General features: G+C 49.8%; 1 protein-coding gene across 13 annotated transcripts in view; it reads left to right on the top strand.

Annotated features, from left to right (window-relative positions):
* Positions 1-21,478, top strand: part of Atp2b2 (ATPase plasma membrane Ca2+ transporting 2) — a 301,832-nt gene that overhangs the window by 93,277 nt on the left and 187,077 nt on the right. The window contains exon 1 of one of the 13 annotated variants that reach the window (XM_021164416.2): positions 14,826-15,025. The exons of the other annotated variants lie outside the window; for them this stretch is intronic. The gene's annotated coding sequence lies outside the window, so the exon portion shown is untranslated. Of the gene's footprint in view, positions 1-14,825; positions 15,026-21,478 lie in introns of those variants that run through there. 13 annotated transcript variants of the gene reach the window in all.

Genomic DNA, 21,478 nt, shown 5'->3' with positions numbered 1-21,478 from the left:
AAGAACAATTTCCAACTTCTGCACACTTGGAGGAGCTGGAGATCCAAGTAGTGTCACTGGCCTATAGATAACACATCCATATAGAAAGCATATGCTGAGATGACCATAGAAGTTCATAGAAGGAAACTTCTAGAACACCTTACCCTCCCCAGAACCTGAGTTCAGTGTGGGCTTTTAAGAGTAATAAGAATGTAGAGTGGCTTCCCTGTTTTCGGTTCAGACCTTGGAGGCGGGAGTGAGGGGAGATGAAGATGGCCAACTCCCTGGTACAGAATATAGAGTCCAACCTCTGTACAGGGTTTAGAGTTATGGCAGAATTTATCTTGGTGGTGGGTTGGGGTGAAGGGCTCGGGGACAAGATGTGCCTCTCTGCATGGTAGAAAGCAAGACCACTCAAGCCTGAGTTACAATGGCACTGGAGGAGCTGAGGCCATGTTTAAGGTGGGTCAGCCATGGCAGGAGCCAGAAGGGAACTGCTTCCAGACTTTAGCAGGGAGCTGCCCATTCCAACTCAGTGTGCAATACTCCAGGGGGTGCCACGGCTCTCTCTCTGCTAAGAAGCAAGCCATGTGTTCGGCTCATTTAGCAGAAAAGAGCACAGACTCACTGTTCTAGACCCACCCTTAATCGTGGGAAATCAGTAAAGGTATTCATAATGACTCCATTGTTTAAGGAGCAACAAATCAGTCCCATGACAACCCAGGTCAGACTGCTATGGGTATGGCTTTAAAAAACAGAACCAATGGACCAGGGACTCATTATGGCCATGGGAATGTGGGGCCCTCTCTGATGTAACGAGGGAGTGACTAATTATCCCCAATATCTCCTCAGCCATCAGATCAGAAGATGTGTGGGTAGCTCTGACTGCACAGTTTAGTTATGGCAGATTTGGGGTGAGTGTTCACACGGTCAGACTCTCATCCCCTATGGGTCTCAATCTGCACTGTGTGCCTCTGTCTCCAGACGAGTTCCTTACAAACGCATACTTCGCCTCTGAGTCTAGACATGACCTGCAAATCCGTGTGTAATGGTTTGAATGGCAATGTCCCTCCCTAGAGTCTCAAGCATTTGAACACTTGATTCCTAGTGGGCAGTGCTGCTTGACTAAATTCAGGAGGTGTGGCCACACTCACTGTTGCTCACCTGCCTTGGAAGCTTTGCACTCTCGACTTCATGCTTGCAGCTCAAGGTGTGGGATCTCTACTTCCTACTTCTGCCAGTATGCCTGCACTCCACCATTATGGGCTTTAACACTTGAGAACCATAAGCCCAAATAAACCATTCAATGAATTTCCTTGGTTCTGATGTTTTACCACAGGAACGGAAAAGTAAGTAAATACAGTGTTTTTGTGATAAGCACCCCAAGTCAGTCCTCACGCCAAGACTTGGGGGGGGAGGATGTCCCCACTTTATAGAAAAGAAAACAAGAGCAGAGGAAATGGAATGAAGGATGTAGACTACCAGCTTCCAAAGACAGCAGCAGTCTGATCCTTGAAACCCATGAACCTAGGTGGCAAAGGGGATTTTACAGTATGACGAGAGCTAAAGAAACTGGCCTGGGGTAAAAGGCTGACCAAAGCTGTATCTTCAATACAGAGAAGCCTTCTCGAACTGTGGCCTGGAGCTGGGGCCATAGCAGTGGAGGAGGGGGGTCAGGGAGGTGTGGCATTGTTAGCTCTGCAGACAGAGGAGACAAAAACCAGGATGGCAGACAGTGTGGAAAAGGTCCTCAAGTAGGTTCTCCCAGAGCTCCAGAAATCTGGGATACCTCCAGTGATGATGCAACCTTGGCCCTGTGAGGCCGGCGCTGAGCCTCCGGAGCTGGCAGACTAAGACTGAAGCCTCTAAGTCTGTGGTACACAGTTGATCCAGTCACAGCTGGAGTGGCTCAGCCAAGGGAGGTGGAGCCAGATATGGGTCATCCCATCTTTATCCTCCAGTCTAGCCCTGACAAGTAAACTTTCTCTAGGTAGAAGCTAAACTCTTAACTGAGCTCTTCTACTTGAGGGCATTGTTAGAGGAACTATAAACTGGAATCCTAGAATTACAGGAAAGCCCGCCAGGCCACTCTGACTATGGATTGGAAGTCGAGCTAGGGGTAGCTTACCCACACAGTCAGGGTTTCAGCCTTCATGGCAGAAGGATACTGGGGGAATCCCAATATTCAAAATCACTGCCTGGAACCCACCAGCTCTTGTGCCATGTACCATGGAGTGGCAGGCAGGCATTTCAGGAGGGACAGAAGAGGATCTGACTGGTAACATCAGGGTATATGACAAGTGTCCAGGGCACAAGGTGGAGAGCTACCTTTAAACGTTCATTCTCTGGCCACAGATACCATTGAAGGAGTCCAGTGAGGCTTCCAGCTTAGCACCCCATTTCACCCCCTTTCTTCCCACTTCTAGAAACTCCCCCATGTTCTCTGGCTGTACAGATATTTAGGGCTATGTTTGGGAAGTGACATCCACAGGTTCATGTAGCCCTGTGTTTGTCACCCTCTGGAGACCCAGTGTCTCCAACCAGCATCCCATAGTATTGAACTCAGGCCCTTTCTGGCTCCAATACTCTGGAAAGATCCAGTTAGTTAGGCTCTGTGTTCCTCCTTAACTTCCCCTTCCTGAACGTTTGTCCTAGGGACAGCCTCTGTGAGGTCATTTACATTCTAACTGAGGCATGTGCGTGTGCGTGTGTGTGTGCGTGTGTGTGCGTGTTTCATAAAAATAATCTGTAACTGCTAATTCTTTATAAGTCTGGTGAATGCTGTCCAGGAGCACTGGTTCCACTCTGGGAGGAGGGAGATGGCTTCACAAACATCCCATTTCTACCAGGTCTTCATGGTTGGACCTGGAGTAAGCACTTGGAGCTAAGGTTTCCAGTCTGTCACATTCACAGCCAGAATGTCGTAGGTGCTTGCTGCCCAGTAGCACTGACTTTCCCGGGGGATCTACCTTGAGGCCACATGAGATGTTGGTGCGTGGTTCCGCTGTCCCTTGTGGTGTGTCTCCTCCTAAAGGTTCTGCTTCCCCACCTGCAAGAGAGGGCAGGGCAAGCCAGAGGTTCTGTTGGGCTGATGTTTTTGGTTTTGTTTTTCCAGTTGATAGCAGTGGGTAGGTTTGAATTTTCCTTTCTCTTGTTCAAACAGAACCCAGGTGGGGGGAATGGAAAAACTGAGGCTTTATAATAACTACAGCAAAGGTCTGCAAGCTGAGAAGGAGGGCACTCAGGAACGGTAAAGCAACAAGTCAGCGGACTCATTTTTTACACAGCGACAGAGGGGTGACATCTTATCAGGGAAGTTCCACATGCATGCCAATCCAAACAAGGCCACCGCCCCAACAACCTCAAAAGGAGCCTCAAACAAAAGGGTTAGGATTAGGGTTAGGGTTCCAGTCATTAGAACTGAAGTGCAAGATGTGAGGTCCCTCTTCAACCCCCAGTGCTGAGTTCACGTGGGGACATGAGGTTTTCTGTGGGGTCTCCTGGAAAGAGCCTCTTCTGTCTTTGAAGGTCAGGTATGTGGCTATCCATACCTTGGTCACCCCCTCCTCCCAGTCCTGCCAGGTGCTGAGGAGTAGGAAGCCCACGTGGGTACATCGTCACGGTGTAGGCCCAAAAGAAAGTGAAGACCTGGTGCCAGGAAGTGGGTCACTGGGCTCATGAGGTCAGGGCACAGGGAAGCTGCTATTGTTCTCACATCCTGAGGCATAAAGACCAGTCCAGTCCTGGCCAACAGAACATTCCTGCTATTCCTGCTGCTCCTTCACCCTATCCCAGCCTTTGTCATTAGCCCTACAAGGCAATTGTTCCTTTGCTGATGCTCAACAGGAACACAACAGCCACCCACTCCTACTCGGTACCTCCAAGGTACTGGCACCAGACTGGGTCCATTACATTTCCACCCCTGAGGGGGCTGTGTCTTCCATGGCTTTCTTTCATCACACCCAAGTCCTTAAGCCCAGTACCACACCTCTTGTTCCCTAATTATTAATTAACAGACCCAGGAGCTATCTGAACAGGCAAACTTATCAGGGCCCCCTTCCCCCTCCCTGCTGCCACTCCTCCACGAAGAACTAGTTCACCAGCCTTGAGGCTATCCTATGTGGCAACCCTGCATGTGCCAACAGTTGACAGGTGAGGAAACATCTAGAAAGTCTGCATGGGTTGCCCAATGTCACACAGCTAATGAACAGAACCTTCAGATTCCAGAGACAGAGGCAGGTTCTGTCTTCTGGCCATCTCTAAGGCCTCTCCTATGAGCACGAACCAAAGACAAAGTTAGCAATGCTGGTTTGATCTGGCACCGCCTACTCAGGAGAAGATATTCTTCCTGCTTGGTAGGCAGTTCCAGAGATGGAGCTCAGAAGGGCCAGGAAACTTGCCTGCGTTCACTCACAGGAAGCAGTGCCTTCAGGACGCATGCTCTACCTACCATCACTGCCCCTAAACTGCAAACTGCAAGGAGGTCCTTAACTATGTCCCGTTATGTTGGTACCAGGAGGGACGGCTGTGGGGCAGAGGCTGATATGAGTGTGGATGGGGCATCTGGTTTGTCACAGTAGCTAGAGGTTTTAGGGCTGCCTGGCATGTCTGAGAGAGGCCCTGCAGTGACCATGTGGAACACCTCCTGGGGTGTGGTCATCAGTAAGGACTGTTTGCATGAAGCTGAGCCCAGAGCCCTGGGACATCTAAACCCTCTGATACTTCCTGAAGTTTTGAAGGATACAAATGCCAGGGAGGTCAGTGTGTGTGAGAGTATGCGTGTGCGTGTGAGTGTGCGTGTGTGTGTGTGTGTATGCATGTGTGTGTGCATGTGTGTGTATGTGTGTGTGTGTGTGTACACCGTTCTTTAATTTCTTCCAACTGCTGCTCCTGCCCCTTGTCCATTCCTGCCTCTGCCACCTTACCCCTTCTCACCACATCTCCCATGTCCAGGGAGCACAAAGAAACCAATCAATGTCCAATATCAGTAGGCCAGTCTGCTCTGCATGTCTGGTTACTTACTGGGGCCATGATGGGTGGAACTGGGCCCCAGAGGTAGATGTCAAAGCAGGAACCAACTTGCTTCTAAACCTAGCTTTGATGCTTAAGAGCTGTGTGTCCCTGGACAAGTGTCTTAGCCTCTCTGAGATCTACTTTCCTCTCTTGCAAAAGGAGGATGCCCTTGGAGTGTTGTTTGCAGGGGTTCAAGACAATTGACACAGTGGCCTGGTTTACTTTATGTCCTCTTGGGGAAGCCTTGGGCTGTGTGATTCGGAGAGCTTGAGAGCAGTTATCCCGGTTCTGCCCTCTCTGAGACTGACTCTGTAGCTGGTAGAGGGGTGAACAGAGCCCAGGCTTCAGCATTGGTTTCTAGATTGTACAAGGCTGACCCCAAGCTGCCAGCGCCTGGCCGTGTCACTGCTGGAAACCCGGCAGTGAAGGCTCTTTACAGTCAAGATGACAATACCCAAAGAAATGAAGCATGAGCTCAGGAGATGCTGGGAGACGGGAAGATGACAGCATCAGGAGGCTGTGTCACACCACCCTGACTGCTTTAAGTCTGGCTGTGAGTTTGCTAGCTGCCTAAGCACAGAAGGAAACCAGAGCGATCAAACACAGGCTCAGCTACAAGGAAGCTTCGACATCATTTGTTACTATAGAATATGTGAATGGAGACTATAACTAAGTTCCCGATGATGGACATTCAGTCTGTTTACATTTTAACAGAAGCTCTAATGTAGCAATTTAGCCCTCAACTGGGTTCAAAGCTTAACTCTGCTGCTACTTGAAGCCCCGAGGCCTTAAGTAAACCAGTTCACCTCTGTGAACCTGTTTCTCCATCCATAAAGATTGACATCCATGTGTCAGCACCTGCAGATGAATGTTAGGGTGCCAAGGAGCCACAGGTTGTGCTAGCATGTGACGCTTAGACCCTGACTGTACTCTGTCCCCTCTGATTAGGCATTCCTAGATCACCTTTCTCCTTGTCCTTCCCTGAGTCATTTGAGGGCTTCTGACATGTGAGGTGGCACAGCATCAGGCAAGGAAGATATAGCCACACACAAAAATCTCTGCTTCCAGGAGTTCAGGGGCCAAGTGTGGAGATGGGAAATAAACTGCCATACAGGCATGTGGCTACTCCCAGTGAAGTTCTGTGAGTTGGGCACAGGGCAGCATCATGGAACAGTTCCCTAGGGGGCCAGAGAAGGTCTCCCTATAGCAGTAACTGGTTGATCAGAGGTGTTTATGAGAAAGAAAGCAGGATGCAATTATCGCAGGCAGAAGGAACTGTACTTGCAAAGGCCCAGGGGTAGGAAAGAATCATGTGCCTGGCAGGCCCATACACCACACAGGACATGGTACTGTGAAGATACAGTGGGATGTCAGGGGATATATGAATGGCATCCTCACTGTTGGAGAAGCACAGTGGGGCAAATTTTGAATGGAGCATCAGGGGACAGGTGGAAGGTGCCACCTCCTTCAAACCAGAGATGGTAGCGATGGTAGAGGAGAAGAGACAGGATGGATGCCAAGTGACTCATTCACAGGACCTGTCGATGAGCCATGGGCACCAGTGTGTGGTGATGAGCCTAGGTGTGGGGCGATGAGCTGGAGCATGGGACAAAGAGCCACAGTGTACCTTGGTGGACTACAGCATGGGGTGAGGAGAGGCCCAGCTCTGTCCCTCCCACCCTCCAAGGCCAGTCCTGTGCATATGTTCCAAGCCATCTGAGAATCTGGGGACATAGATTGCCTTTACAGAGCTCCCAAGGGCTCCATCGTGATTGGCAGTAACGCCTCATTATTAAAGGTGTCCACTACCCTGCAGCTCTCCGGTTCTCGCTGGCTTCTCGGCAACTCAGCGGCTGCCTTTTAGCCGCTCCCATCTCATTATCCCGGGAGTCCCTACTTCTTTTTGTGAAAATTTAATTGCCTTCTGTATTTGAAAGGGTCTCAGCTACTCAGGTTTGGAAAGTTGGAGTTAAACGCACCCCGATCAAAGACTGCGTGAGGCCGGTGTGGTTCTCCTTAACACTGCAGCCACTTGACTCCTCCCAAAATGGAAACCAAATTGCTCAGTGCAGAAACTTAAAAGGAACCTTGTTGAGCAGCTCAGGAGTGTGCGTTGCCTGCCGCAGGTCTAAACGGGGAAACTCTCTAGGACGTGAACACCCAGGGTGTGGGGCTAGTTCCCTGTGAAGGTGCAGATGCCCAGTCCCCACTCCTGCAGGAACTCCAGGCTCCTTAAACATTCCTTTATTCTTTTTATTTTAAAAATCCACAGACAGAGTCTTCGGCCCAAGCTAGCCTCAAATTCTCTATGACCTTGAATCTCTGGTTCCCCCTGCCTCTGACCCCCTAAGTACTAAGATCACAAGCATGCCCCATCACAACAGGTTTGTATGGTGCAGGGATTGGACCCAGGGCTTCCTGAATGCCAGGCAACTGCTCTACCAATGAGCCACATTCCCAGCCCTGGGCATTCCTTAACCATCAAGCCAACATAACTTGTAAGGCACCTGTGGGCTTCGCGTGTCTACTCCAAGCACTCCAACCCCCTCACAGGGACCTGATGTGAACCTACAGGCTATGCAACCTGGGATGCTGCTCTCTGTGCTGTAGATTGATTGATTGATCTCTATGCAGATTGATGCTGGAGGTCCTCTACCATCTCCTGCCACTCTACCTTGCTGGGTTCTCTGTAAGGTACATAGTGTCAAAAGTTTCTGCTGTATCTAGAAACACATCACACACACACACACACACACACACACACACACTCAAGTTAATGTCATTCAACCTGGGACCCACACTACATCGCTAAAGAAGCCAGGGAGCAGGCAGCGCTTCTAGGGAAGGAAGAGTATCTCATTTGGAACAGGTTGGGAAACAAATCTGTGTTTGAAGGGCAGAGATGAACAGGTGTGACGTTGTGTTGAGAGCCCCGGGTATATAAATAGCAGAGGAGGTGACAGGAGCAGCTGGCCTCTCTCCTGCAGTGCAAGGCCACCTTCTGCTACTCTCTTTAGTCATCACATTCTGCGCTCTTCCCTTCTCCTCCCTTCTAGCTTCCTTTCCTGGTCTTCTGTCCTCTCCCCCTTAACAACCATCTTTTCCTCCCTCCCTTGAGTTCTATCTCCATTAATGTTGTTGGCCCAAGACGGCTCTGAGCTCAAGCCAGGACCCTATCTGTCCAAGTAACTCCATCTGGTTTAAACACAAAAAGGAATTGATTGGCCCGAGTGACTGGACTTTGCTGGGATGGACTTCAGGCATGGCTGGATCCAGGGATGGAGGAATGTCATCAACACCTACTCTTTCGTTCTCTCGTTCCTTACACAGGCAGGCAAAGGTGCCTCCTACCACTTCAATGTTCCTCTTCCCTAGTGCAACCACACCAGCAAGAAGAGAAAGGCAAACACTCAGCTCCCTGTGGTCCCAGCTGGGATGTGCCCCACCACACATAGCCACTGGCTGTGGTCATAGCAAGGGGCTTTTATCCTAGGAGCCCCAATTGGAACTAGCCTATCAGAGCTGTGCAATTAGAGTGCCCTGCCCTGGGGCCTCCTGTCAGAGGCTGACCGGGGCCCCACAGGCACCCACAAGAGCCCACGGTGAGTGCCCCATCTCTTTTACAGCTTATCAGGGTCCTATCCTGCCCTTCCTAATACTGCCTCATTTTTAATCAGTATCTCTCAGTCACTGCCATCTGCAGCCAAGAGGTAGCTTACCTCCAGCACCCCAGCCTCCCCTAGAAATGGCCTACTCACCACACAGGAACAAAAAGGATAGCAGACTCACTCTGCTCTGGGTTCCAGTCCTGCCCTGCCTCTTCCCGAGATGAACAGATGAACAGATGTAAGAGTCTAGAATATCCCTCTGTGACATATGCCCTTCCCAGGAGTCCTGCACCCTCCCTCTTCCAGAAAGCAGCCCATGTGTCCAGCATCACTACTCTGCCAGATACCCAAACACAGGAAGCTAAAGCTCCTTAGGCCCCGCTGAAGCCTCAGGGTCCTCTGTATGCGGCCCCCATATCTTAGCCTTACCCTGGGAACCCAACTCTACCCATAGTAACTCAGAGATGTGAGGACTGAGTAAGCCCAGCAGAATAGCCTTTGTTGACCTTCCACGAAGTCCCTTTCCCAAGTCCTCAGGAGTCCACTGTTTCCAAGTCGCCAGCTCTGAGCATGCCTGTCTACCTCCTATGTAGGTGACATCTCTGTACCCCTAAAACTGTGCCTTCCAGAGTGAAAGGACTGGAATCCACATAGACCATACCAAGACCACGTTCTTAGCACAAAGATTAATTTGCCTGAGAGGACCAAAGGGCATGGAATAAAAGACAAAGACAGGAGATAGAGGGCAAAGGGGAAGGGAACAAAGGAGAGGAAGAGAGAACTGCCTTTGGGTAGCGAGGAAACAGATTTGGCCCACGGACAAATGGCAGTTTATAAAGGGATAGGGAAAACCCCGTGTTAAGATGAGGTGTTTAATTTTGATTGGACAGGTTCATTGGATGAGCCAAAAGGGGGCTTTTGATTGCTGGATTTCAATACTTTTATAGCTAGACCGTAGTGGTCAGCCTCAGGAGGAGGAAGTGGCCAAATAAGGGAATAGACCTTGGAGACTAGCTTTAGGAGTGCAATCTAATGGTTTAGCAAGGCAGAGGGAATAGGGGAAGACAAGACCTGCCAGAGCAATGTCTGCCATACTTAGGCCTGTTAGAGCCCCTCACGGAGCCTACAGCGGTCACCTGACCTAAGTCTCGCCATCATTCTAGAACACAGTGAGCTGGACAAAGGCCGCTAGGAATAGCCAGGGCTGGCGTGAACCAATCATTTCTGCAGGCCAGCCGTGAATCATGAAGGGACAGCAGGAGTCAAGTTGGCACATGAGCAACTCGGCAGCCTAGATCCCTGGTAGAAAAAGCAAGGCCTAAAATGTTCTGCAGTTCTCCATTCAGATCTTGCCTCCCCTAGCTGTGTGACCACAGACAAAGCACTTCACCTCTTTGTGCCTCCCTCTTGCTCCTTTGCATAGGGGGTGGGGCAGTTGTATTCTCCCTGGAAGGTCTCTGTAAATATAGAGAGTCTCCTCTGTGAGAGAGGGTCAGGGAATGAGAAATTCTGGTTAGTAAAACAGGAAAAAAAGAAGACATCAGTAGGGACAGTGGTGCGTAGTTTATGAAGTGATAGTTATAAATAACAGGATTACATTTCCAGGCATCATAGTTTCCTGAGCACCTACTATGTGCTGCTCCCTGCGGTCTCTTGATCATGCCTAGGCACATGTAGAAGAGTTTGTGCCTTCTGCCGTGTTTCTGCCTTCTGTGCCTCCTCGGCTGTTTTCTCCCCTTGGCGCCTCCTTCCTGGAGCCTGTGATTTACTCCAGTCTATCCTGAAAAGCCATACTGAGTCTCCGTCCCATCCGTCCCTCTAACATGAAGGCCATGCCGGCCACTCCCTACAGCTCTGTCACCCGTGTCTGTGTTAGTTTCTTGTCTCATTGCCACAGTGAAATATCCGATGAAATCCACTCAGGGAAGTGTTTCTCATGGCTTACAGTTCCAGGATACAGTCCACCATGGTGTCACGGGGTAGTGGCAGGAACACAGGGTACAGGGTAACTGGTCACATTGCGTGTATAGTCAGGAAGTAAAAAGAGTGAATGATCATTCTAGATCCTACCAAATTGGCAATCAATAGAAACAATCACAGCTACCTAGAGAAATCCCCTCCTGAGGGTCTTATCTGAGGTGTAAGTCACTCTACATCTGTCCCCATACCCTGCATAGTCAGCTTTAGGCTGCCTAAAGGAGATAGAGTCTCCTAGGTCTTTGAGGGTGCCAAGGAGCCACCCCCTTACAGGAGGAACAAGGTGTGGTAGGTGGCAATTCTGCAGCTCCCTCAGCCACACCCCTTCCATATTGCAAGGCCCTACTAGGCACAAAGGCCTTGGGCAGAGGAAACTGAGACAGAAGACAAAAACTGGCCTGGCTGAGAGACGTGGGGAGACAGAGTTGGTGTACCTGTGTGTGCTCCCATGCTGTCCTCCCAACTCCACAAGGGAAGTAAGACCACGGCCATGGCTCAGAGCACAGAAGATCCTCCTGCTTGCCGTGCAATGGGCTCTTACCTACCATTGCCTGTGAGAGAAGCCAGGCCAGGGCCCGGGACTGATGAGGCTGGGTAAAGAAGGATGGACAGAGAAGTAACCTTGAACATCCACTCCTTTGCAGGCAGGCAGATCATCTTAGCAGTCTGATGCAATGGCCACCTCCCCCCAACCCCAACAACCCCAACCCCAGAGGTTTTCTCCAGTCTGTGTCACTTGCTTTAAGGCCTCGAGACATTGACTTTGTCTCCCAAACTTCTGTTCCTTTAGTTCTAGGAGCTGAAAGATGGTGGTCTACACACTTCTGGCCATTGCAAATCTATTTCTTGTGGTAGCTGAAGGAAGGGACCATAAGCCAAGTGGCTCTGCATCAGTGGGTCCAGGCCAAGGTGGTTGCAAGCCACCATCAGGACAAGGCTGCTTCTAGTGGAAACTGGAGAAAAGCCGTTTCCAGCTCTCAGAGCCCCCGCACTCCTTAGAGCATGCTCACCAGAATCCACCAGCCAAACACCTGAGAGAGAAGTGGGTCATTTGGCCTCACATTCTCAGATGGTCCAGCATAACTGAGTTGTCCCATTCCCTTGGGGCCCGTGCGGTGTGGAGGTGCAGTGCATTCTGTTGGGAGATCTTAGCAGGAAAAACAAAAAAACCCAGCTCAACTCCTCACCAGAAGCAAAGAGAGGAAGAACCCAGGGTTCCATGGCCTCCCTCAAGGGTTCAGCCCATTGACCTAAGGCCTCCCAATGAGCCCCACCTCTTCAAGTTCCCATCACTACCCAGTGGTGTCCCGCCCCCAGGAACCATGGGTAGGAAGCCTCTACACATGGGCATGGGCCACTTAAGACCTAACTGAGGACCCTTCTCCTGCTCCCACTTGTGCAAACTCCATGAGCACATCCATCAGACTCGTTGGGTGCAGTGGCTTCCTGCTTGGGGAATTTGCACAGAGAAGCTTCACTTCTGCCTGCCACACCCAAAGTCAAGAAGGGTTTGAGGCCTTGGGCAAGCTGGTCCCTGTGGACCTCAATGTCCCTGCTGTGAAGTGAGAAAGTTGTCATCACCATCCCCTCTCCTGGTCACTTTGACCCTGGTGAGGTGACACTCGTCCCAGGGACTTACAAAAGGCCCGGTGCTGGACTTGGGGTGAATTCTTTATTCCCAGGGTTCCCAGTGGCCATGGCACCCAAATCTTTATGTACTTTGCTTTTAAAAGCTATGTCCCACCCCCACAAGTACCCCAGTAAAGAGCTTGGTTCTGTCAGGCACTCTGCTAAATTATAATCTCTTGCTTCTTTTCATAAAACCCCCCAGGGGGCCCCTGGGATTTGGGAACTGGGGAATGTCACTCAAGGCTGCTTATTGAGCACCAAACAATGGCCCTTCATGAGGTCAGCTGGCAGCCTAGCAACCGCTCAAGCCCTTAGTAACAGTCCCAGAAGTGTTGATATTTACCCAATGGAAAGTTTCCCTTATCTTGATAAATGCCCAATTCCTTCTCCAGGGCACTTGCAAGAAGCCACACCCAGTTAGAATGGCAGTCCTGTGTAGAGCAAGCCTACACAGGGCAGGGAGCCCAAGGCATGGCCCAGTTCTGAACACCTCTCTGGGCCTGAGTTCCACCCACTCTGTGGGTGTCAGACATAAGGAGCACTAACTAGTGTGACTATATGCCCCCCTTTATCAATACCCTTTTAAAAGTGTCCTTGCCAATCTCAAATCTCCTCAGTAAGAAGATCACCCACCCATGAGGCCACTGTCAGCTCGTAATTCCAGTGTTTTCCCTCCATCCTCCTCTTCCTTGGTCTCAAATTAATCTGAATAATCCAGCCAGATATTTTGGGGGACCTTCCCTAGATCATACGTGGAGCTAGGCACTAGGGAAACTGAGGCAGACCTGGTCCTTGTTTTCTGAAGTTTCAGGTTCTGGGGAGACAGTGCCTTAGCACTCTGCAGACGTCTAGGACAGAATCCAGAGCCTCCCCTGCTCGTCCCCAACAAGCTATTTTCGTCTGTAATAATACTCCTCAGTATGCTGGCGGCATTTTGCAGTCTCTAAAACACTTCCCTTGTGTTACCTCATTTAACCCTGACGTCATCTGAGGGTGAGATTCTAATATGTCCCCATTGCACAGACGGGAGCTGAAGGTCACGGGGCCTGGAGAGCTTGGTCTTCACTTCCTCCCTCCTCTCCTGTGGGCTGGGATGTTAATGCCTGCTTCACGGGACCATCTGCAAAGGGGAGAGGCTGCTCTCAGAACCTCCATAAACAATGGCAGTTGTCTACCGCAAGCCCCTCAGCTCCAATCAGTGAGGAACTCCAGGGACCTCCTGAGCCTATACTTTCAGAGATAGCCCCAGGCCCCTTGGAAGGTCTACCTGACCCATTTTAGAGTCCAGGAAACACCTCTGGGCTGAGATCCCAGCTCTGCCACCTTGGCAATCTCCAGCCTCAGTTTATTCATCTGTAAAATGGGGCTAAGTCTGATTTTTTTCTGAGGACGACAGAATGAAATAAAACAAACAACAACAGCAAAAAAGTGTGTTGGGGTAGGCTGGATTGGGCTAGCGATGCGGCTTAGGTGGTAGGTAAGGTATTCGTCTAGCTTGCTAAAAGCCTGGGGATTGATTCTCAGCACTGAATAAATTAATATGGTGTTCCAAGTCTGTCGCCTCAGGATTATTTGGGTGGAAGCAGGAAGATCAGAGGGTCAAGGTAATCCCTGACTGCATATGGAATTAGAGGCCAGTTTGGCATTCATGGTACCCTGTCTCCTACTCTGCACACAGACACCAGGCCTGGCTGGGCAGGAGGCTCTGTAAGATCCACCAGTTGGAACCTGAGCGTGGGAAGGAATGGACAGGAGCCCCTCAGTCTGAGCAGAGTCCACTTTAGTGAAAAAGCCCAACAAGGCTACAGTACTGCTTAGTCGGTTTGTTTGTTTTTTTTCAACTTGACACAAACTAGAGTCATCTAGGAAGCGAGGACCTGAATTTGAGAAAGTGATCCTATTATATTAGCCAGGAGCCAGGTTTGTGCAGCATTTTCTGTTGTTGTCGAGGTTTTTAAAAATAAATTATTAATTTTTATTTTATGTGCACTGGTGTTTTGCCTGCATGTGCATCTTTGTGAGGGTGTCAGACCTTGGAGTTACAGACAGTTGTGAGCTGCCATGTGGGTGTTGGGAACTGAACTTGGGAAGAGCATTCTGTGTTCTTAACCACTGGACCATCTCTCCAGCCCAAGCATTTTCTTGATTAATGATTGATGTGGTAACAACCAGCCCATGCTGGGTGACACCACCCCTGGGAAGGGGAGCCTGGTGGCATTAGAAAGAAGCACTTACACACACACACACACACACACACACACACACACACACACACACATCCTTTCTTTACCAAACTCTACAGGAACAAAGCTGTCAGATTCCCTGGTGCCACCTAAGTGGTTTCCCACCCACGCCCCTGCCAGGAGCTGAGTCACCCGGCACTGGCACCGAGGCGGACTGTGGGAAGGGTGTTCCTTCCTCTGCTGCAGGCAAGCTCTCGAAAGCCAGAACCCAGCCCCTGGCAGGTGCCGGGAGGGGCCTTATGCAACTTCTAACATTGTTCAAAATCACTTCTACAGAAAAGCAGGGACCCAGGCTGCAATAGGCACAGCTACGTTTTCTTATGTAACCTTTACCATTGTTAAAAAGCCATGCGTGTTCACAATTTCCATTTGCCCAGGGCCTCAGATATCTGGCCTGGCCAAACCTCCTGTTCTGCTCCCAGCAGCTCCGGCAGAGGCTAGAGCCGGCTTTGAACAAGTGAGGGAAATAAGGCATGTTTGGGGTGGCATGGCCCAGAGACCCCAGGAGCAGCTCTGCACCCCAGCTTTCCACTGGCCAGCCCAGGCACTGCTGGGAATCGAAAAGAAACAAAACAGGTAAACCTGCTACATTTGATTCTTTTCTTGAATAAGATAGCCATGAGTAGCTCTTAGCTAATGGCAAGTGAGAGGTCTGAACTCTGATGTTTGAAACAGAAAGGCAGGCTAAGGAGATGGCTAGGTGGGTAAAAGTGTGTGTGCCAGCAAGCCTTGATGCCACTAGCTTGACCCCAGAACCTACACAGTGGGCAGGAGAACTGACTTCTCCAAGTTGTCCTCTGACCTCCGATGCATGCACCATGACACATGCACATTAATAGTGAAGAAGGTCTTTTAAAGGAAGGAAAATTTGTTTCTATTAGTGTAGCGCAGGAAAGTGTGTGTGTGTGTGTGTGTGTGTGTGTGTGTGTGTGTGTGTGTGTGTGTAAGTGCGTTCTTAGGGTGAGGTGTTCACAAGCCTCTGTGCCTTTGGAGGACAACTTGCAGGAATCAGTTCTCTCCTTCCACCATCTGCATCCTGGATCTTCAGGCTTGGCAGCAAGTGCCTTTAGTAGCTGAGCTATCTCACCACCCTGGGAAATGTTTTTGCATTCCTGAATTGCTCTCCAGGGGCTGTGGGAGGCGAAGGCCTAGAAGTCAGAGTCAAGGAGAAAGGAGCTACAGCGGAGGGCAGTCTTCAGCAAAGCTGATGCTGAGCTAAAGGTCTCTGTCCCTTTCTCTATACACTCAGTGTGTGCCAATGCTGTCGCAGGTGTGCACCAATGACTAGCCATGCTGGGACTTGTGCTGCCTGCTTTGCTGAGGGTTCTGTCTTCCCTCAGTCACCCACTGCTCCTCAGCAGATACTCTCACTCAATCCCTGGCTCAAGAACTAGAGTCCAGAATGGCTGAGTGCAGGGGACGGCAAAGCCCCACAGTCATGCCGTGTGATGCAGTGTGAGGTTCACAGTAATTAGCAAAGGAGAGTAGAGAGAAGCAGTCACAGGGACAGCGGGCCGGCCATGCCCTTTCAACAAGGCAGCCTAACAGGAGTGTCTGCCAGGCCTTGCCCACTGAGCCTTGCTGTGTCTGCGAACGTTCCCCTGAGATGACACAGTGACCTCATCAGCATGGCTTCCTACTGCTGAACCCTCTTCTACAACTGACTCTGTAGAGCTGGGAGTGACATGTCTCCTGCTGTGACCAGAGAAGCATATGATGCTAGCGGCCAGGCAGCCAAGGAACCAGGAAGGGACATGCCAAGTCTGGATGTGTGTTCTGTGAGGTTGGGCTTTCTCGGAACCATGCTCTTGTTCCTTTCCACGGGAGAGGAAAATGTGTTCCAGAAGGGAAAAGTGTTTATCATCAAAAGATAAGAGGCCTGCAAAGCCTCGGGTCAGCCTGGGTCCTTTCTCCACAGAGTGCTGTGTGGAGAAAAATGTACTTTCAGAAACGGAAAATTGTAAGTTTAGCTTCCTGCTTATTCATGTATTAAACAGAAAAAATAATAGTTAATTTTGCCCCAAGGAACATTGAAAATATGTATTCCACAGCCAAGTGAAATATTTTATGCTCCCCAGCACGATATGCACCCACATACCTTCCCTGTGGGGGCTCAGTGCAGGCTTCAGGTGTCAGTGTGTCTCCTATTATAGTGGACATCTTTTGCCTTTTCTTATTCTCTGCTCTCTGGTTTCTCTGTCCGCAGTCTTCAGAGCCTCTGTTCTCTGTGACTAGCAGGTCAGTCATAAGACTCCCTAAAACTTCCCAAGCCCTTTCTTAGGGTGTAAGTGATTGCCATCAAGGTCTGGAGGCTTTTAACACCATGGCAGGATATTAGGAACACGTGTGGACAACAGGCTTCCTTGACTCAAGTTGGGAAAAGCCTGCTGTGCCTTAGCTGGTGACTTTCCTTGCTGGAGACACATGTCTCCATCTCTGAGTTCCTGATCATTGAGCAGGGTCAGCTGCTGCTGCAGTGGGCCCCCACCTCTGATCTGGAGCCCCAGCCCTCACCTCTGAGCTGGAATTGGCTCCCTGGACTGTTTTGTGCTTTTCACTTCTCTGTCATTCCCAGGCTCCAAGAGCAGAATCTATGTCACCTGTATGTCCTGAGAGCATGGGTCCTGGCAGGAAGGGGAGGTGGGGAGACAAGAAAGAAGGAGGAAAGAAAGGGAGGAAAATGTAAATTTTAATCGTTCTGCACCTCATAGTTCTTCACCTCTGGCCTAAGTAATATGACATGCTAAATATGACAGCTTTGCCCCTGCATCACATTGCCATATCCACCATCTACACTGGACACGGTGTAGGTCACACAAGTTAGGCACCATGTGTACTTGTGAGTCTGCTTACTGCCCCCATAAGGGGCACTGCTACTGAGGAGATAATACCTTCTCAGAAGGCATTATCTGATCCTCCACTTAGGTGAAAGACCATGGTCCAAAGGAGAGGTCTAGACACATCTTCCTGGCATCCATGGGTACCTGTACTCAAATTCACATACTCCCATGCAGACACAGAGCTAAAAATAAAAATAAAACTTTAAAAAATCCTTTGACTGACCAAATGAGTGAATGAATGAATGAATGAATGAAGGTGTGGAAGGGTGGGGTGGTTAATATTCTTTTGTGATCGTTTGCTCTTAGTTCCCACTTCCTATTATGTGCAAGGATCAAGACAAATCCTCTGAGGGGAAGTGGGATTGGATTCAGATCTAACCTTCTGATTGTTAGTCACTTCTGATCTACCAAGGGGACAGTCTGAACACCTCCCTGTCTCAAGCCACGCTCTCTCAGAAGCCAGCCTTGCCTTGGTCTTCAGCCCATGGTTTATAGACACCAATCTTGACATTAGCACTCATGGGCAAGGCCAAAGAAGGCTGGAAAGGGATAGGAAGTGAGGCCAGACAGGGACAGAGGTGTCGCCAAGCAATACATTACCACTGTGGGCAGTTGGGGACACTGGGGACAGTGGGAGCTATGTATACACCCACAGCTCATGGTGTTCCCACCCAAGGCAAGGAAACAGAACTAATTGCATACTAACTGCCAACACCACCCACCATGGGTGGAGGGCTGGGCTGGGGAGCGATATCTCTAGGAGAGATGGTGATGTAGGTGGGCAGTAGACCCTGCCTGCCCCTCTATTATCACATTGCTTTCTGTCACAACTCCATGCTGCTGTGAGGATTAGGTGTGTGTGTGTGTGTACATGTGCACATATGTATGTGTACACATACATATGGGAGACAAGTGTTGATGTCTGGTCCTTCACAGTCACTCACTATCTTTATTTTTGAAGCAGGGTCTCTTGCTGAGCCTGAAACTTGCTGGTTCGGGTAAGGCTAACTGGCCAGCAAGCCCCCAGAATTCTCCTTTCCCTATATCCTCAGCACTAACAATACAGACCCATGCTACCATGCCTGGCTTTTTTAAAGTGTGTGTGCTGGGGAGAAAACCCTGGTCCTCACACTTTATAGACTGAGCCATCTCCCAAGCTGCACCATCTTGGGGAGGTGTCCTTGATATACATTAACACTTGATGTGTGTGCCCAGCACCCTATGTGTGATTCAGAATGGGTACCTCTGGCGCCATCTCCCTAGAACTTCCTCACCATCTGCAGGATAGCATGGTCCTAGAGAGTGCCAAGAACTGGGATGCTACAGGGAGCCTAAGGAGCGGTGTCCCGGGTATCCAGCATGTATAGTCCAGCAGGCACATGGTGCAGGGCTGGAGAGCTAAGGATGCTGGGGCCTGCCTCGTTTAACCCCATCATTTTATAAGAGGAGCATCTGGTCCCAGGACACGTGACTGCAAGGTAGTCTGAAACTGGCCTCCCTTCAAAGTGGAAGCCAGACACATAGCCAACAGCAGCTCTCCCAGCCTTCCTGCTGGGGTACTTGGAGGTCGTTTTATAGTGCTGGAACCGTGCTCTGCAAACACTTCACCTGAATGTGTTTCCTGGCTTGGTTGTTTTCCAGCTTGGATACAAGATGGATTTGCCTTGCAGGGGGATTAGCTTCCCTGGGAGGAATGTGCAAAGTCCATGTCTATAGCTCCCTTGAGAACTAGCATTCAGAAGTTCCGTGGAACAGTTGATTAAGAGCACAGGCCTTGACCAGCTGTGTGGCCTCTCAGGTTGTCCCCATTCCCTCTCTGAGTCAATTGCCTTATCTTTAAAATGGGGCCTGCAGGGAAATGGCAGGTACAAGAATGCTGAGGAAGGTCTGAATCTCCAGGTCTCACTATTAATGTATTGGTGTTCTCATTAGGGGTGGTGGTGGGAGTGGGGTGACCCCACCCCAGCCAACTGCTAGGTTTATGAATTCTTTCTTCTCAGGCATTGTCAAACTCCAAAGTTCCAAGGAATGTTCAGGCAGTTCCTCCACCCCTGTGACGCACAGCCATACAGTGCAATATCAGCAGATCTGAAAGGGCTCAGCGACATCTATGTCTTATAATGGAGACAGTAAGACCAGGAAGCTTGGCAGCAGTCAGTCCTGGGATCCAAGATGTGGGTTCCCAAATCTGCTCTTTTCTAATATCTGTTATGGGAGCTGCGCCTAAGGTGCTCAGCCCCCACCACTGAGCCTAGCCTCTCTCCTCTCTCCTCTCTCCACATGTAGATTAGCCATCCCCAGCCGTGCAGAATGCTGGGGTGTTCAATCCGCACAGCGGGCGTCATTTCCGCCTCTGAGTTGGTGTACAGCAGATGGCTCAGGGGTTATTTTCAACTCAAGAGAGGACATTTCACAAGAGTATAGCACTCACAGATGGGGGCAGTGGGCCTGGAACTCAGGCCAACATTCATAGCTGGGTGGAGGAGCCCCATAGCCTCAGCTCCTGTCCTGGCAGTGTGGGATATGAGGCCTTCGGGAACACCTCAGCCTCCCTACTCATAGACTAGGGCAGGGAAGCCATTAGTGGAACTTTAACATCATCAACCTGGACAAATAGACCTCAGGGAAAAGAGGCTGGTATGGTGGAGGCTTTTAGAGAGCCTCTCTGTTTCTGACAGGGAAAAGTCCTCAGGCATGCAGAGTGGAGCTGTCCAAGGTATTTAGGTTCCTGTGTCCAAGTGGGCCCAGCAAGTGGGGAGGTTGGTGAGTGAGAGCCACTAGGCTGGGACCTGAGACCCTGCCAGCTCCTTGCTTCCACCTGAGGTCTCAGCTTGGACAAAGGGACTGGGAGGGGAAGGTCCCAGGGGAACATGATATGGGACAGGATGGGGGAGGGGCATCCTCCTGCTCAACCCCAAGTCTCAGCTCTCAGGCACTTTGTGGTGAATAGAATGTGAGCATGGGGAAGAGACCCATTCACAGGGCAAAGGTGTCTGGCCTCCCAGCACAAAGGCTCCATGTGCCATGTTTACTACAGAATATAAGGAGTTAGAGGCATATTGTAAAAGAACCGAAATCTTTGCCTTGCTGGTGCTGGGATCTGGAGGGACCTCATGTCTTTTAGCACCATGTCTTCCTTCTAGACACTGCACACAGTAAGAGTCATATAAACTGAAATCGTATTTAGTTTCATTTTCTTCATTTTTCTTGAGTTTCAGATATTTGCCTGAGTCATTAAATTATCTGAAAGCACTGCTTTGATAGATGCACAATAACATACTCCTATAGTTACCAAATAACTTATCTAACTAACCCCCAACTCATAGGGATAGTTTACCCGTCATTTTACTTGTCTCTTTAAGAGAATTGCTGTGCTCACTATGTGCATGTGTCCATAATATCAGCAAGCTGAAGTAGGAAGGTGGTAGGTTCAAGGCTAGCCTTAGCTACATAGTGAAACCCTGGCTCAGATATCAAACCAGGGACCAGAGGAAATAGCTCAGCAGGTAAAGATGCAAAAACACCCTAACAGTTGTTTCCATCTTGAGAGCATTTTGGATTTCAGGGTTTCAAGGAGAGACTGGCTTTAAAGATTTCTTTTTTACTTTTAATTATGTGTATATGTGTGTATCTATGTGTGGGTTTATACATATGAGTACAGTGCCCACAGAGGCCAGAAGAGAGTGCCAGACCCCCTAGAGCTGGAATTACAGGTGACTGTGAGCCACGCATTTGTTTTACATCTCGACGGATCCTTTTTAAAAGAATGTGTTAATGATCATACACCCCATCACATGGGCAAGTGAACCACTGCACACATGTGGAAATTAAAGGACAATTTTTCAAAACCAGTTCTCTTCTTCCACCTTTACGTGGGTCCCAGGGATCAAACCCAGGTCACCTGACTCAGTGCCAACTGTCTTTCCCCAGCTGCGCACTCACCAGATGACTCACCACTGTGTGCTGACTCCTTTGCCCATGCCCAGTTCTGTAACATCACACCTTGTTCAATGAGTTCTACACACCCAAATTATTTGTCCATTTTCTCATACAGTTTCAGTTTTAAGAAATCATGCTTGTAGCTTAACTGTTAACCTCTTAAGAAAAACATCTTAAGGACTGAGGACCATTGAGCTTACAGTGACAGGTTGTACTGGCCCAGCTGGCATGAAGCCAAACAGCCTCTTGG

The sequence above is a fragment of the Mus caroli genome, chromosome 6, assembly GCF_900094665.2.
Source record: "Mus caroli chromosome 6, CAROLI_EIJ_v1.1, whole genome shotgun sequence".
NCBI lineage: Eukaryota > Metazoa > Chordata > Mammalia > Rodentia > Muridae > Mus > Mus caroli.
This window is presented reverse-complemented; position numbering and strand designations above follow the sequence as displayed.